Raw genomic sequence first — 16,929 nt, 5'->3', positions numbered from 1 at the left:
TTTTCAGGTACTCATCCTTCTCCTTGCATTTTGTTTTTGTTTGTTTAAAATATTGATTTCTTTTGTATAAGAACAGTAAGTTGAATGACTGAATTTAAATTTAAATATTATTGAATTGGTATTTGAGTTAAATAATTGAATATAGTTTTTATTGTTTGACCCGACCCGAACCGGATTGCCGACCCAAAACGTAGGAGTGGGGGAAAAAAAAATTTTGGCTCTCGTGAATTTCGGCCTGCCCATACTAGAGGTTCAAGATCCGTCACTGTTGGAATCCATATACTATTGTTGAAAATCAAGTGATTCCTCTAAAATTTTGGATTACTCTCTCTAAAACCTGTTTGATAACATATCCAATTTTCAATTTTCAAAGCATCGTGTGCATTTTACACTAAATCATTGGCTCACGGCCGTACCACTATAAGAAACCAGATATAGCTATAACCTTATTTTCTATTTTTGGCCGTTGATGAGTGGGTATAGACTTACAGTAGATGAAGAGTTAAATCAGCTTTAATAATTTACATAGGCCAAAAGCAAGTTGTCCAAACACTCAACAAGTCGTACCAACTATTTGACTATGACACCCAACTTATCCTTTGATTGATATTCTTTTCTATATAAGATTGAACCTATGACTAGACATAATGAAAGAAAGATCAAGCGGCCAGGACAGGATAGGTTTGAACTGAGGTGGCAAGGCACGAACACCACCCATATTTTTAGGTACCACAATTGTCACACCCCGACAATGACGGAAACGTCGGGGCGCAACCGATTGTTCATCGCACATGACACCATTAAGTGACAATATTTAATCAACTCATTTAAATTCATAAAAACACAAATAGTCACATAACTTGTTCATACAATAACTGAATTCAATTCATAGTAAATAATATATTGTTCGTTTTACTAATATCCTAATAGTCTCGATAACGTTTTTTCTTCAAGCCCTCGAGTCAACCTAAAGTCAAACCTATAACATTGCATAAATAGATTTTGTCAACACAAAGGTTGGTGAGCAATTTCATAGTTTTTGAACAATAGATATATAATATGAAATTCCACAACTTGTATACAAAACAATAAATAATAGCAACAATTTAGATAAATGAAAATCGTTAATAAGAATACATTAACGACACTTTTCTATAAGGGGATGCCAAATATACTCGGATTTTGTATGAAATCGTTAATAAGAATACATTAACGACACCTTTTTATAAGGGGATGCCAGATATACTCGGATTTATGAATCAACCATCTAAAAGCGGTAAACACATTAGCACTTAAGCATATAAGCATATAATACCAAATCGAGCATTTATTTAAGTAAAGTATACAATAAAGTTTGTGGTTTAAGGCTCAAGTATAAATCATTTGAATAAGTTTGCAATGTCACCCTCAAAATATAAAAGAGTGAAAACGGGGGATGAAAGTACTCACGTTCAAGTAATAAACTTGAAAGATTTGATGATTTGGAGATTAACCGGAACGATGAGTTTAACGAACGAAGCCTAAAGGAGAAGAAGTCTTGTATTAGAAAAGTTGTCTTGGAAGTCTTTAAACGAAAATAAATGATAAGAAATGTAAACAATTTAAAGTTTAAGGTTTAAAATGTAAATATTTAAGAAATTATAATAATAGTCCTTTAAAAATGTAAGTTTGCTCGAAACCGGGTTAAAGTATCTAGCCCTTAATTTTACTCAACCTATGTTAAGTAATAAGGTGGGTAAAAATGCAAGAAAGCAAGTCCCTTAATAATATAGATACTAAAACGAGTTTTAACGAGTGTTCGGGTAGTCGGTTCGGGTCTTGGTGACTTGACCAAACCCAAAGTCAACTTTCCCAAAATAATAAATGTATGAGATAACTCAATAAATCTTAAAGAGACTTAACCAAGTATGTAGTTCTTATTGTTTTAGAACTAACAACGTCCGTTAAGCGAGTGTTCGGTTTAGTCGGTCCAAACTTTGTTATAGGATCAAGTTGGATTCAACATTCCTAGTACTTTGTGAAAATAATTAAAATCAGTTTATAAAGTATTTTTAAAGAAGTATATAAGCTTTAATGGTTAAAAACACGCTTGTGTGTCTTAAGCGAGTAAACTTGGTTTAGTTCGGTTTGGTTCGGTTTTTATCTTGGAATAAGACCAAGAATGGTTACCACATGTCCAAACATCATAGAACTTGTAAAATAATTTATAAATAATAATACCAAAGTCTAACATACAAAAAGTCAACAACAAAGTCTTTAAACGAAAGTTCGGTTTCCGGTTCGGATCTTGTTTCGGGATAAGACCGAGGTTAGATTTTACAAACCCATAACCATGGAACTAATTAAAATGGTTTTTAGAAACTCAAATCTTACATAAAACATGTTTATACAACTATTTAAATAAACTAGTAAACAAGAGTTCGCCTTCCGGTTTGGAGCTATTTACGGAATAACCGAGGCTAGTCTCTACAAACCCATAACCATGGAACTCAAAATGTAAAATAGAACTAAGATAAGTAGAAGTTAAACAAGTATAACAAGTTTGATGGTTAGATGCGGAAAATATATATAATCAAGGACTACTACGAGTCCTCCATGTAGCTTTGTCTTATGGGCCAGACACTTAAGCGACTGAGATCGGAGAAATGCCCACCGAAGGTACAAAGGGTGCTATTATATATATGTTGTATAACAATCTTCAAGTATAAATAAGTGTCAATAAGTTGATTATAATGTAAGACTATGGTCAGTTTTACTTTGGAAAGTCAAACTGCCAAAAAATATGAAGAACACCTTTGAATGCTTGAGAATTGGAAGAGAAAGAGGTGAATGAGCAAGGATTAATGAAGGGGATAGAGGTGTATATATAGGGTGGGTTGAAAGGGTCAAGCATGGGGTGTGATATCAAGGTTTGCATGCAAGAGGGGTCAAGACAAATCACAAAACAATAAAAAAAAAACAGAAAGATGGGGCTGGTCTGCTGCTGGTCAGCAAGTCGGTTCGCATCCGGAAGTTCGTTTTTGATGTATCTTGAGCGTTTTAAGTCCGTTTTCGAATCCGTAAAAGGGGTTTTTCAAATTAGACAAGCGGGAATGTTTTAGTAACATAAAATCCAATATTTTATATATTTGAAATGTTCGGGATATAAATCGGGTTGATTTACAACATAAAAACAAATACAAAATAAATACAATTTGACCCGAAATCGAGGGATGTCACAACAATTTCAACACCAAAGTGGGATGATGAATATCTCGAGAGGAGTCTTCGGTGGCTTTAGGGCGTGGGAGTGAAACAACTCAACAAGATGGTGAAAGAAGAGTTCCATCTAGCCTAACCATGTATTATATTTTTATATTTTCGCAATTAATCGGTTTCAGTTATAAGTTGTTCATTTGTTTATTGATAAATCAGTTTACTAGTTCATTGCCGACTTTTAAAGCGAATGGATTCAACTAGTAAAAAATCTCATCGTTGGTTGCTGACAGATTAATGTCGGATTACCAATAGATACCGGGTGTGAGTATATGAGTGTTACCACAACCTAGAAAAAAAAGCGACTATCTTCCACGTATTAATTACCAATAGACACAGGTTGAGGGTGGTATAAGTCTAGATCTGTTTGTTTTTTTTCTTTTTGGAAACTCTTTGATGACGGATGTGTAACACCCCGACCAAAGGCGGATTATACATCGGGGCGCCACATATTGTTTCATTACTCGTGACACTATTGGGTGCCAATATTTAATAAATACATTCATTCGCGCACGCGCAGGGTAAACACAAGATAACATAAAACATCATAAATCAATATATTATAAATTATAATATTCTGACAGCAAAAACTTGTCTTGATACATTTTAATCTAGGTCCAAAATAAAGAAACTTCCTATGTGTCCATAAGCTCCAAAACAGCTACTGCAAACCTGAACATGTGTTAAAATAAACGTCAAACACTTGCGTGTTGGTGAGAAATCAAGTTTAATACAATACATAGATAACAATAAAATCTGCGCGCAACATGTGTATGTCTGGTTTTCAACAAGGGTGTAATCTGATCGGGACCAACTCTAAGATTCATAAGACTGCCAGTGCTCACAATTGAGCTCACAAACAAGACTAACTGTGCATGTGTAAACAAAAGAGAAAATCATAAACGATAGTTCTCCCGTGTTCATCTAATGGTACCATGAAAACTGCGGAATAGACCGTCCATACGGTTAATGATCCACACATACAAATAAACAGCCAAGTCTACGTCCTCAACACATGGGATACTGCGCGACTAAAGTTCATAAACAGTTTAAGACTCAAGTTTTGTATGAACACATGAACATCCCAAAGCATTTAAAATAAAAAGGGATTAGATACGAGATAACTCACTTGATAAACGATGCGGTGTAAGATAAAGCAAGAACCAACTTTAAACAAGCACAAGTTAACCTATAATTAAAGATTATTGTTTTAACGATCTGTTTTAAGTCTTGATTATAAGTTAGCATAATTAATAAGTAAATTATTATATATAATATATATATTACCGGAAAACAGGGCAGAACAGGGAGGAAGACGGAGGCAGAGAGGGAGGCGGCAGAGAGAGCAAGGGGCAAGAGAACAGGAGAGATTAAGTGTTTGTGTGTGATGTGTTATGAAAATATTATTATTATTTATAGAAAAACCCTAGGAGACATAATCCCTAGAAAAGGGGAAAAAGATCTCAAAAAGCAAAAGATTCCAAAAGCAAAAGATATGGAAAGATATGGCAGCTGTAGAGGCAAGATAAAGCTGACAGGGAACAGTAAAAAGCATGGGCGGGTCAGATAAAGGTACTGGTCAAGCATGGCAAAAGCAGATCTCAAAAGATTATGCCAGTCACTTTATCTGTCAACCAATGGGGTTGGTGCGCATGCTGCGCCGAAAGTAACTTTTCAGACATAAAGCAGATTAGGTCAACAGCTCAAAAGATAAGACAACTCAAAAGCAACGGCTAGCTTAAACAGAAGAAAACTCAAAGGGTTTAACGCGAGAAGGCTGACACAGAAGGTCAAGAGAGCGCGAGCGCGAAGGCAGACAGAACTAACCTTAACGCGTCGCGGAAAGAACTACCATTTCTAAGCGCGCCGCGGGAAGAGTCACATTTCTTAGCGCGCCGCGGGAGGAACTAAAATTCCTAGCGCGCCGCGGGAAGAACTATAATTCTTCGCGCGTCGAGGGATGAACTACGATTCTTAGCGCGCTGCGAGAAGAACTACAAATCCTTAGCGCGTCGCGGGAAGAACTCCCGTCCTTCGCGCACTGCGAGAAGAATTACAATTCTTAACGCGCTGCGAGAAGAGTTCGTCTCGCGTATCGCTGAAACAGGTGGTCTTCACGCAGGATTCCTTGTAAGGGGTCTGGCGCGTGGAGCTGCGCAGACAACCTTAGGCGGGAAGAACCAAAGGACAAGCAAAGAGTTAGAAGAAAAAGAGGGAAACAAGGCGTAAGGGCGGGACGGCGACAAGAGGGAAAAGAAGGCGGAAAGAGAGAAGGAGAGGGACGGGACGGCGGAAAGAAAGAGAGAGAAAGAGGCGGGAAGGAAAAGTATATTATTATTTATAAGTAAAGTATAAGTATAAATATATATTAAATCATAAAAGAAAGAGATCGGGTAAGGGAAACGGGTACCTGGGTCGGGTCGGATCGGGTCAGATGTCACAGTCTCCCCTACTTTAAGAAATTTCGTCCCGAAATTTATCTCGAAGTAGGCTGCGCAGAGAACAGGTGCGGGTACTTGATCTTCATTTGATCTTCCCTTTCCCATGTAAACTCGGCTCCGCGCTTGGACTCCCAACGAACTTTCACGATAGGGATACGACTGCGCTTGGTTTGCTTTACCTCGCGATCCATAATCTCAACAGGCTTCTCAACGAAATGCATAGTTTCATCAACTTGAACTTCATCAAGTGGAACGTGAAGGTTCTCGTCGGCTAAACACTTCTTGAGATTGGATACATGGAACGTTGGATGCACATTACTGAGCGCGGGCGGCAGGTCAAGTCTGTAGGCAACTTTTCCCACACGCGCGAGAATCTTGAATGGACCAACATAACGAGGAGCAAGCTTACCCTTCTTCCCAAAGCGGACAACACCTTTCCAAGGCGACACTTTGAGGAGAACAAGATCACTAACTTGAAATTCGAGAGGCTTTCGCCTACGATCTGCGTAACTCTTCTGTCGGCTTCTGGCAGTCAGCAGATGATCACGGATCTTGGCGACTTTATCGGTTGTCTCTTGAACAAGTTCGGGTCCTGTGATTTGAGTTTCACCCACTTCGCTCCAACAGATCGGGGAGCGGCACTTACGACCGTAAAGTGCTTCAAATGGGGCCATACCAATACTGGAATGATAGCTGTTATTATAAGAGAACTCGATCAAAGGCAGGTGCGAATCCCAATTACCTCCAAAATCAAGAACACAAGATCGGAGCATATCCTCAAGAGTTTGAATAGTTCGCTCAGACTGACCGTCAGTCTGAGGATGATATGCCGTACTCATGTCCAAGCGAGTTCCTAGCGCAGATTGGAGAGATTTCCAAAAGCGAGATATAAAACGGCCATCGCGATCGGATATGATGCTCAAAGGAGTACCATGGCGGCAGACAATTTCCTTGACATAAAGCTGCGCGAGTTGCTCAACACGGTAGTTTTCACGAATGGGCAGGAAGTGAGCAGACTTAGTCAATCGATCCACTATTACCCAAATGCTATCATGTTTGCTTGCTGTCAAAGGTAACTTGGTAATAAAGTCCATCGCTACACATTCCCATTTCCACGTAGGAATTTCTGGTTGTTCGAGCAAACCAGATGGGCGTTGGTGTTCAGCTTTTACTTTAGAACAAGTCAGACATTTAGCTACGAACACAGCAATATCCTTTTTCATACCGGGCCACCAATAAGTAATGCGCAAATCCTTGTACATCTTATCGGTGCCAGGATGAATAGAATACCGAGATTTGTGCGCTTCACTCAGGATATCAGCGCGAAGGTTCTCATCAAAGGGAATCCAGATGCGATTAAGATAGCAGAGAATTCCACTCAGATTAGGGACAAAGAGTGCTTCCGCGCCACACGCTAACTCGGCGCGAAGATTACCATTACTGATGGATGCGCGCTGCGCGTCACGAATACGCGATTCAAGGTTGCTTTGAATCGGCGCGAAGTGAAGCTGGGTGCGCGGCAAGATACAGTTAAGCTGGCAGGGTTTTCGGCTGAGCGCATCGGCTACCACATTAGCCTTACCAGGATGATACCGGATCTCACAATCGTAATCGCTGATGAGTTCGTTCCATCGGCGTTGTCTCATGTTAAGTTCCTTTTGATCAAAGATATGCTGAAGGCTTTTATGGTCAGTGTAGAGGGTACACTTAGTACCATAAAGGTAGTGTCTCCAGATCTTCAAGGCAAAAACAACTGCACCTAGTTCGAGGTCGTGAGTTGTATAATTCTTTTCATGAACCTTAAGTTGCCTTGATGCGTAAGCGATAACCTTGCCTCGTTGCATAAGAACACAACCGAGACCTTGGTTGGAGGCATCGCAGTACACGACAAAATCTTCATTACCCTCAGGTAACGCAAGAACAGGAGCTTCACACAACAAACGCTTGAGCGTTAGAAAGGCTTCTTCTTGCTTCGAGCCCCAAATATACGGTTTACCTTTGTGCGTTAGAGCTGTTAAAGGCAAAGCGATCTTCGAGAAGTTCGAAATGAATCGCCGGTAGTAACCAGCTAAGCCCAGAAAGGAACGGATCTCAGAAGGAGAGGATGGCGTAATCCAGTTCTTGATTGCTTCAATCTTGGATGGGTCGACATGAATACCCATCTTGTTTACAACATGACCAAGAAACTGTACTTCATCAGACCAGAATTCACACTTGGAAAGCTTAGCATAGAGTTGCTCGGTTCGAAGCTTTTGCAACACCAATCGGAGATGTTGCTCATGCTCGGCCTTGGTCTTAGAATACACCAGAACATCATCGATAAACACAATCACGAATTTATCCAGGAAAGGCCTACACACCCGATTGATTAGATCCATGAAAACGGCGGGTGCGTTGGTTAGACCGAAGGACATGACCAAGAATTCAAAATGGCCATAACGAGTTCGAAAAGCAGTCTTCGGAACATCTTCATCGCGGATGCGCAACTGGTGATAGCCAGAGCGGAGATCAATCTTCGAGAAACAGGAGGCACCTTGGAGTTGATCAAAGAGGTCGTCAATACGTGGTAAGGGATACCGGTTTTTAATGGTGAGTTTGTTCAACTCGCGGTAATCAATACACATGCGAAACGATCCATCTTTCTTTTTAACGAACAACACCGGAGCACCCCAGGGCGAAGAGCTAGGGCGGATGAATCCTTTAGCAGTCAACTCTTGAAGTTGGCTGGCCAATTCTTGCATCTCAGCGGGTGCAAGACGGTAAGGAGATTTAGCTACGGGGGAAGCACCAGGGACAAGATCAATACGGAACTCGACTTCACGAGCGGGAGGGATACCAGGAAGATCATCAGGAAAAACTTCAGGGAAATCACGCACAACAGGGATATCGCGAAGCTTCTCTTCTTCAGCAGGTTTAACCACATGAGCTAAGAATGCAATACACCTTTTCCGCATGAGCCTTCGGGCTTCGGCGCAAGACATAAGTTTAAGACCACTGGAGGGTTTTTCGCCGTAGATATGAAGATCACCATTTTCTCGAGGAATGCGAATCAACTTCTTGGCGCAAATAACTTCGGCGCGATTCTTCGAGAGCCAGTCCATACCAATGATAACATCAAAGCTTCCAAGAGGCATAGGGATGAGGTCGATTAGAAAATCGTTTTCGTTAAGATTAAGCGTGCAATCTTTAATCACTGAGTTTATTAAAACAGTTTCACCATTAGCCAATTCAACTGAAAAATCTTCTTTTAAATCGTTGCGCGGTCGCGCAAGCTTCTGCTCGAAGGCGCGAGAAATAAAACTTCGATCGGCGCCAGTATCAAAAAGTACAGAAGCATAAAATCCGTTAAGCAAAAATGTACCATTAACTACGTCATTAATCGCTTGCGCTTGGTGCGCGGTTATGTTAAAAGCTCGTCCACGCGTCACTTGGTTTGAAATCTGGTTCACCGGATTCGCTTGTGTGATTTGCACTTGTAGTCTCGGGCACGCGTTCCGGAAATGACTGGGATCACCGCAGTTAAAGCACGATCTGGGTCGTGGGTTTTGGTAGATTGATTGTGGGTTCTGCGGGTAGACTGGTGGTGTTGGCGCAATTGGATTGGCGGGAAGGACTCTACAGTTCTCAGTAGTGTGACCAGTACGGCCACATCGGTTACAAAGTCGACACGGGGTTTGGGTTGGGTGGTGAAATCTACAGGTTGGGCAAAAGGGATGGTTCCCTGTGTAAGGTTTCTTAGGAGGCGGGGCAGGGAGTGCTGGATTGGTTAGGGCATAGTTGTGAACTACAGGGGGAGTTGGGTAGGCTGACAGAGGGTTAGGCGCGTAAACTGGGGGTTGGTATGCGGGTTGCTGGACAATGGGCGGGTTGGTAAGCGCATAGGCCTTGCGCCTGCGCTTGAGGTTGTTACGGTTTGAGGGTTCTGGTTTGGTTTCTGCGGGTTCAGGGGCAGTTTTGGTGGGTTTGGTCTTCTCAGATCCCCGCAGGAACAGGGTTCCTGCTCTGACATGGTTGTCGCTGAGCACAGCGGCCAACTCAATGGCGTCAGAGAGGGTAACTGGGTTTCTGGCCCATACAGAATCTTGAATTTCCATGGGGAGACCCCCAAGGAATTTCTCGATTGCTCGGCGTGAAGGGGTAACAAGGTGAGGGACCAGTAAGCTTAGCTCGTGGAAGCGCGTCGCGTACTCGCGCGCTTCACCGCTGTATTGCTTCAAGTTCCAGAATTCTTCCTCCAGGCGCTTAATTTCGTTGGGAGGGCAGAATTCTCGCGTAAGAATTTCCTTGAATTCCTCCCATGTCATGCTAGAAGCAGCTTCTGCGCCACGCGCATGGGCTACTCCATTCCACCATGTAAGCGCTCTGGATTCCAGGACACTGGAAGCATATAGGGTTCGTCTTTCTGAGGGGCATTGGGTGTGAAGGAAAGTGTTTTCTATCTTCTCGAGCCACTGGAGCATCACGGTGGCTCCTTCGAGACCTGTGAACTTTGGAGGGTTACCCGCGTTGAAGGATTTAATGTTATAACTGGTGGTGTTGGTATTGTTTTGGCTCAAAGCTTGGGCTATTGCGGCGGCCATTTCCTGGGAACGTTGCTGTCTACGCATGCGCGAGGCTTCTCTTCTCTGAAATCGGCGAGATAGCGGAGGCATTCTATAAAAGTTTTTAATTTTAGTTAATATCTTGGTTTTTATCGCAAAGTTTTAATCTTATAAAGCTTGGTTTCACGGAGTTAGATGCTATCAAAAGTTAAAGTAAAATAAATGACCCTAATTGCAGACTTAATAAAGGTAACAAATTCGAATCAGAAATCGACAATTCATGTATCACCATGACTTTCCGAATTCTCAATTTAAAATATACGAGTAAACGAGTATTGGAGATTGACGATTCATGTATCACCATGACTTTCCAATCTTCAATATAAAATATACAAGAAAATGAGTATTGGAGGTTGACAATTCATGTATCACCATGACTTTTCAAGTCTCCAACCTCAGAACATAATCGTAAATGGAAATTGAAAATCAACTATTCATGTATCACCATGACTTTTCGGATTTTCAAATCCCACAAACGAATATGTAAGTAAAATCAATAAAAATCGAAATTCAACAAAAATCGAAATATCGCGAAATAAAACATAAAATCATATACTGCGCAAGCGCGAGCATATTCACAAATAACGAGTAATTAACAATAAGCGCGCAAACATGAGATTTCTCTCATGCGCGAGAAGGGACTCTTAGGTATTCTAGGCCGTTACGTCTAACCACCTATCCTAAAGTCAACGAGCTCTGATACCAATCTGTAACACCCCGACCAAAGGCGGATTATACATCGGGGCGCCACATATTGTTTCATTACTCGTGACACTATTGGGTGCCAATATTTAATAAATACATTCATTCGCGCACGCGCAGGGTAAACACAAGATAACATAAAACATCATAAATCAATATATTATAAATTATAATATTCTGACAGCAAAAACTTGTCTTGATACATTTTAATCTAGGTCCAAAATAAAGAAACTTCCTATGTGTCCACAAGCTCCAAAACAGCTACTGCAAACCTGAACATGTGTTAAAATAAACGTCAAACACTTGCGTGTTGGTGAGAAATCAAGTTTAATACAATACATAGATAACAATAAAATCTGCGCGCAACATGTGTATGTCTGGTTTTCAACAAGGGTGTAATCTGATCGGGACCAACTCTAAGATTCATAAGACTGCCAGTGCTCACAATTGAGCTCACAAACAAGACTAACTGTGCATGTGTAAACAAAAGAGAAAATCATAAACGATAGTTCTCCCGTGTTCATCTAATGGTACCATGAAAACTGCGGAATAGACCGTCCATACGGTTAATGATCCACACATACAAATAAACAGCCAAGTCTACGTCCTCAACACATGGGATACTGCGCGACTAAAGTTCATAAACAGTTTAAGACTCAAGTTTTGTATGAACACATGAACATCCCAAAGCATTTAAAATAAAAAGGGATTAGATACGAGATAACTCACTTGATAAACGATGCGGTGTAAGATAAAGCAAGAACCAACTTTAAACAAGCACAAGTTAACCTATAATTAAAGATTATTGTTTTAACGATCTGTTTTAAGTCTTGATTATAAGTTAGCATAATTAATAAGTAAATTATTATATATAATATATATATTACCGGAAAACAGGGCAGAACAGGGAGGAAGACGGAGGCAGAGAGGGAGGCGGCAGAGAGAGCAAGGGGCAAGAGAACAGGAGAGATTAAGTGTTTGTGTGTGATGTGTTATGAAAATATTATTATTATTTATAGAAAAACCCTAGGAGACATAATCCCTAGAAAAGGGGAAAAAGATCTCAAAAAGCAAAAGATTCCAAAAGCAAAAGATATGGAAAGATATGGCAGCTGTAGAGGCAAGATAAAGCTGACAGGGAACAGTAAAAAGCATGGGCGGGTCAGATAAAGGTACTGGTCAAGCATGGCAAAAGCAGATCTCAAAAGATTATGCCAGTCACTTTATCTGTCAACCAATGGGGTTGGTGCGCATGCTGCGCCGAAAGTAACTTTTCAGACATAAAGCAGATTAGGTCAACAGCTCAAAAGATAAGACAACTCAAAAGCAACGGCTAGCTTAAACAGAAGAAAACTCAAAGGGTTTAACGCGAGAAGGCTGACACAGAAGGTCAAGAGAGCGCGAGCGCGAAGGCAGACAGAACTAACCTTAACGCGTCGCGGAAAGAACTACCATTTCTAAGCGCGCCGCGGGAAGAGTCACATTTCTTAGCGCACCGCGGGAGGAACTAAAATTCCTAGCGCGCCGCGGGAAGAACTATAATTCTTCGCGCGTCGAGGGATGAACTACGATTCTTAGCGCGCTGCGAGAAGAACTACAAATCCTTAGCGCGTCGCGGGAAGAACTCCCGTCCTTCGCGCACTGCGAGAAGAATTACAATTCTTAACGCGCTGCGAGAAGAGTTCGTCTCGCGTATCGCTGAAACAGGTGGTCTTCACGCAGGATTCCTTGTAAGGGGTCTGGCGCGTGGAGCTGCGCAGACAACCTTAGGCGGGAAGAACCAAAGGACAAGCAAAGAGTTAGAAGAAAAAGAGGGAAACAAGGCGTAAGGGCGGGACGGCGACAAGAGGGAAAAGAAGGCGGAAAGAGAGAAGGAGAGGGACGGGACGGCGGAAAGAAAGAGAGAGAAAGAGGCGGGAAGGAAAAGTATATTATTATTTATAAGTAAAGTATAAGTATAAATATATATTAAATCATAAAAGAAAGAGATCGGGTAAGGGAAACGGGTACCTGGGTCGGGTCGGATCGGGTCAGATGTCACAGGATGTCACACCCCAACCTAAGGCGGAAATGCCGGGGCGTGATCCGATTGCTCACAGCTCGAAGATACTATCATAAGTATAAATGACAATATCTAATTAATTATTTTATTTCAATTATACACAGACAATATCCAAATACAACAAACCAATTCAAATAAACAAATATAACATGTTAAATTCATGTATGTCTTCATTATAACCCTAAAGTCTTTCTAAGTGTCCATACTTCAACTTCAAGCAACCTGCATATGCGTGGAAAACAGAGTTTGTCAACAACACATATTGAGTGAGATGATCACCAATTTTGAAACATTAAATAATAGCATATATATATATAGTTGATAAATGAAAAATGATAAATGCGCAAACCAACCACGTGATAATAATCAATCAAATCCTTAACAAACCAAAACCAAGTTGTACTCGTGTGCCAATGAATCGTTGCCAAGCGAATCGGGCATTGACTACAATGACTAAATTGTCGGTTTACCTTCGCCAAGCAAATCGGGCTCCGGTTACTAAGATGGTCGTATGATCATACTAATGAGAACCATATACAAGAGGATATGCTGGACCTCTCCGAAACGTTATCAAGTAAACAATTAAACATGTAGCAATTAGCAAATAGCATTCAACTAATATTCACACAATAATTATGTTTGTGATTTTGAGTGTATATATATAGCATAGAAAATATGAGTAAGTATGCATATGTCCCCAAAACATTTGAAAACGGTGTATAAAAAGGGGAATGATCAAACTCACCTTAGATGGAAGGCAAGTGATTAATAAATTCAACAAACGAACTAATGATTTAAGCGAGTCGTCCAATACGCGTCCAACGAGATTAATGATCAGAATCTGAAACTTTGTGACATGAAACTATAAATAAAAACGAACTTAATGCTGCTGGAATCAATCCAAACGGATGAGTAGAACTCTAGTTATGTTGAATTAAACGTTTAAGCGAGTCGAGTTTGACCAGAATCCAAACTTTGAGTCGGGAGTCGGGTTTTGGTCAGAACGCTTAAAATTTAATTACGAGAATAAAAGTCTTCTGGACCGAACGTTGAATCCGAACGACAAATCAAGAAGTCAAAGTTGTTGACTGTTTTACCCTTCATCGGGTTTTAAAGCAATTGACCAGTCAAGACCCTTCAATCTCAGAAATTTATTGAAGTTTATTGACTAGGGAATATGTATGAACGATTTTACAGTTTACAACTTACCCGGAAAGTGAAAGAATTGATGAGAAACGGAAGTCAAAGGTCCTTGAGTTTGCAAAGTCAAGGAACAAGTCTTGAATCTTTAACGAATATGCAAAAACCGAAGGGTTGGAGGATGAACAGAGGTAGATGACGGCTGAAGGAGATGTATTATGGTTGGATTAAGGTTTACAGTAGATTGTTATGACTTGTTTATATAGGAATAGCTAAATCGAACTAATTATAGGCTTTTTGGCCCGTTTAAGCAAGTATATGCGTTTTAAGGAAAGAATCACGATTTATACATAAAGATCTGATCTTGGATAAGGGAAAACGAATTAAGAGTTGTATTTTAGTTATATGATGTTTACTTGGACCTTAATTCACTCAAACATGCCTAAAATAAACGATTTTATACCTTAAACGAGTTAGGAGACGAACTAAGGCTTAAACGACTGACCAGTTGTGCCATAGCGCCACGCGGCGGCCACCACCCATGGTGGTCGCACAGCGCCCCGGCCCTCTATGGGTGTATGTTTCAATTTTACATATTTAGTCCCTATACTTTGTTAAATGAGCATTACTTAAACTAGTTTTGGTATAATCTGGTCTTGAACCTTGATTGAAGTACAAGGGCCTAAAGTGAACATTAGGAAACTTATTTACTTATAAATATTTGATTTTGATTAATGTTAAAGATCTAAAAATGTTTCGTTCGTAAATGAATACGGGTTTGAAAAATCCGAAATGTTACACCGGAAGACTGCTAGTATCTCGTCGCTAATTTGCTTAGGGTCTTCAATAATTTGTTGGTGATGGCCCATTTACAACAGGCACTTTATCAGTAATCCGTCACTATAAGTAAACATTTTAAGTCACAAACAAAGATTATTCTGTATGAAATTACAATCAACCTTTAAAAAAATACTCTTCTTAACATGAAACAATCTCTTTGGACAAATAAAAATCAAGAACATACATAAAAAACACTAGGTTATCTAAATAAAAATATGGGACTAAAATGAATATGTTGTAAAAAATTATGACTAACAATTTAATCTTTAGAATTGGCATATTAGCATGTCGAATTTTCTTAAAAGCGTTCTACATAAAGTCTTTTATTTTCTCTCTTGTTTAAATATTTGCATCATGTATCAAAACCTAATATACAAGTATACAATTGTACAAGGGTATTTAAACTAGCTTGTATCTGGGCTTACCGCTTTCTCTGTCACAACATGGGTCAATGATGTTCGGGTATTTTGTATATATATTAGTGTGTTATTTATGCAGTTTTATTGAGTATATTGCTAGAACTTTGGTACTTCATACGTGCTTTTGTATTTCAAGTCATTGATCGTTAAAGATACTATTTGGAGGCATTTACGAGCATGACTTGAAGTCTCGGGAAGATCGGAGCCGTTACACAAGTGTTGGAAACAAAGAGAAACAAATTGGTTGAAATTCAGCTCCCAGAGTAAGCTACTCTGGGATCAGAGTAGCCTACCCCGATGCCAAATTAGGTTAAAGTAAGGCAGTTAGATTTCAGAGTAAGATAGTCAGATTTCAGAGTAAGGGATTTTCACCCAGAGTAAGCTACGCCAGGGTTCAGAGTGGCTTACGCTGGGTCGTGAAATTCAGTTTTAAAGCATGGGCCCAGCTGCTATATAAGCCATAAAACCCTAGATCGTAAAAGAGAGGATTCCAACCGTTTTGGGGACGAACTTTAGCCATTTTCAGAGCTCCATAACACCTCCAATCACTACAAAATCTATGTTTCATCATCCGAATCAAGAATTGAAGATCATATGATGACCATGAGCGGCTATCTCCTTCCAGTCATACCCGGATGTAAAGTATTGTATTTAACATTTTTTCTCATGTATTAAGAACGAATGATTTGTAACCATCTTTGATTAATCTATAAGTATTGATGTCTGGTATTATTGTGCACTCAGTCGGTTTAGGTTTATTTCGATCAGAACGATTAGTTTGCCAGTTGCTATGATAATTGCTTATAGGATTGTTTTGGCTAGTTTGAATATGATGAAGCACACGTTTGCCCTTAGTTGAGTCACACTGGCAGAGACCGTTTGATAACTAGTGCCGTGTGTTAGCGAACGCGGATGCCTAAGGTTTATCTAGTTAGTCAATCTGAGTTGATCATTGATAGTTAATATGTTAAGTTGCATGAGATTGTTGTTAGTTTACTTGCTTGAATTCCCGGGTGTGATTTGCTTTGTTTGATTGATTGAATACTTGATTAAATTGTTCGTTTCTTATAAAACCAAATCGTTTACTAGTGTGATCAGCACTTTGATATAGTTCACTTCATAATGTTAGGAATCGATTTCCCTCACTGACCACACACTCCTCGTGGTTCGACACCCTAGTTACCCTGACTTGCTTAAGGTGATTAAAACACTAATTTAATTGTTTTTTACTAGTCAGCGATAGTCTAGCATCAGTCAACGTCATGGTTTCTAAACGAATTTGGTAAACATTCTACATCAACATCATTGGAATTTGGCAATTTTTTATCATATTCTACACCAACACGTGTCTATTAATAGTTCTTTTTAGAAACAAAATTGTTAGTGGAGGAGGTGCTTCTAGTGCGTTACCTTTCTCAATTGAACAAGTTACAAAATTAATGAACACGACCTATGTGTGCCTAGAAATA

Source organism: Bidens hawaiensis, unplaced genomic scaffold, assembly GCF_021521415.1.
Source record: "Bidens hawaiensis isolate Kalapana, Puna unplaced genomic scaffold, B.hawaiensis_p1.1 tig00004242_1, whole genome shotgun sequence".
NCBI classification, from domain to species: domain Eukaryota; kingdom Viridiplantae; phylum Streptophyta; class Magnoliopsida; order Asterales; family Asteraceae; genus Bidens; species Bidens hawaiensis.
The sequence above is the reverse complement of the archived record's forward strand: the minus strand, read 5'-3'. Positions refer to the sequence as shown.